Below are 1,500 nucleotides of genomic sequence, written 5' to 3' on the forward strand. Positions count from 1 at the left end.
GGAGGAGGAGGAGAAGAAGAGAGTCAGTGCAAGAATGATTGCAAAAGCTGCTCGGACAAAATGTTTTTTAAAAAGCCTCCTTTTCCCACGTCGGTAACACACACTGAAAGAGTCAAGTGAAGCAGCAGATTCACTTTGCCAAAGGATCACGGTCAACATTTGCTAACATGGGATTAAAACCCCTCCATTTTTCCACAGCATTAAACTCACTATATATAATAAAATAGGACAGTTTTCACTTATCGTTTCAGACCCACAGAGAATATCAGCCAGTGACAGGATTTGTCTTGATAAGTTAACGTCTTTTGTCTTTTATTTTTATAGAACCTGAAAGGATGGATGACGGATATACCCCCTTATATTTAAAAGGTAGGACGTTTTTTTTGTTTTAATAGTGCCATGAGCTACATTTAATACAGTACCAGGAACAATGTTCAGTCAGTCTTTTGGGCCATGGTTTGTTTTCGATAACTTCAAAAAAAGGTCTCTCTTCTCAGTCCTGTTCCTCGCTTTATTGTTGAACAGCTGACAAACTCTTCCCACTGACGTGCTCTTTTAAATGAGCATGTGTAATTTTTGGTAAAATGACACAGACAAAGTCTCTGGAAGGAGCCAGAACAGAGGAAGTCTGGACTGGAACCCTCCTGTTGTCCCTGGAAGAACCGCCCTTCGCCCAGAGCCTGGGGCAGGTATGTTGGACGGCTGTAAAACAACTCTCGTAGTGTGCTTTAAGCATTTCCTTTATAAATCAAGCATAACAACCCGTGCAGGCACTGCAGTCCATCTGGGCCCGAGCAGCACTTTGGACTGTGATCACGTGGAGCGTTCGCCCTCAAAGGAAAGCAGAGTTGCATTCAGCTTTGACAGTGCACTTAACAGGATATGGATCTTCCAATCTGTGTGTATACAGTGGCAAGAAAAAAAGGACATGAACTCCTTTCAATTCGTCATAAAACAAATATTAACAAACACAATGTGCTTGAGCTAACAACAGTCCAATAAAACAATATCTCATGTTTTTTATTAGACACACTCTTGGACATGGTAACTGGTCGAAAACCGCCATTGGCAGCGATATCTGTCAACCGAGTGCTCGTAGCCAGACCTGGAACTTTCAACCAGGATATCTGATATGATCAGCGTGTTTGAGGGCTGAGTTTTTGTTGTTGTGTTGAAGTGGAGACGCAGGAGGTTTTTTTGTAACCATTGTTTTTAATAACTGATAAAGTCTGAACATGTGTTGCCACATTTCCTCTCATTTCCTTCAATTCTTTGTCTCGTTTGACTCTCGTAACTCCGACTACCAAAATAAAAAAGATTATTTTTAAAAATAGTACGCTGGTGGTGCACTGGCTTGCATTGTTGCCTCACGGCAAGGACGTTACTGGTTGGAATCCCGGTTTTAACGAGGGCTTTCCTGTGTGGAGTGGAGTACATGGGTTTTCTTCAGGTACGGTCCAAAAACAGGTTAACTGGACACTCGAAATTGACCATAGGTGT

General features: G+C 42.0%; 1 long non-coding RNA gene across 1 annotated transcript; it reads left to right on the plus strand.

The window, feature by feature from the left end:
• Positions 1-322: 322 nt before the first annotated feature.
• LOC131458881 (uncharacterized) lies at positions 323-1,248 on the plus strand. The gene is made up of 3 exons (XR_009240148.1): positions 323-369; positions 594-689; positions 771-1,248. It is a non-coding gene; the product is annotated as an uncharacterized LOC131458881 (long non-coding RNA).
• Positions 1,249-1,500: the final 252 nt, after the last annotated feature.

Source organism: Solea solea, chromosome 4, assembly GCF_958295425.1.
Source record: "Solea solea chromosome 4, fSolSol10.1, whole genome shotgun sequence".
In the NCBI taxonomy this organism is placed as follows: domain Eukaryota; kingdom Metazoa; phylum Chordata; class Actinopteri; order Pleuronectiformes; family Soleidae; genus Solea; species Solea solea.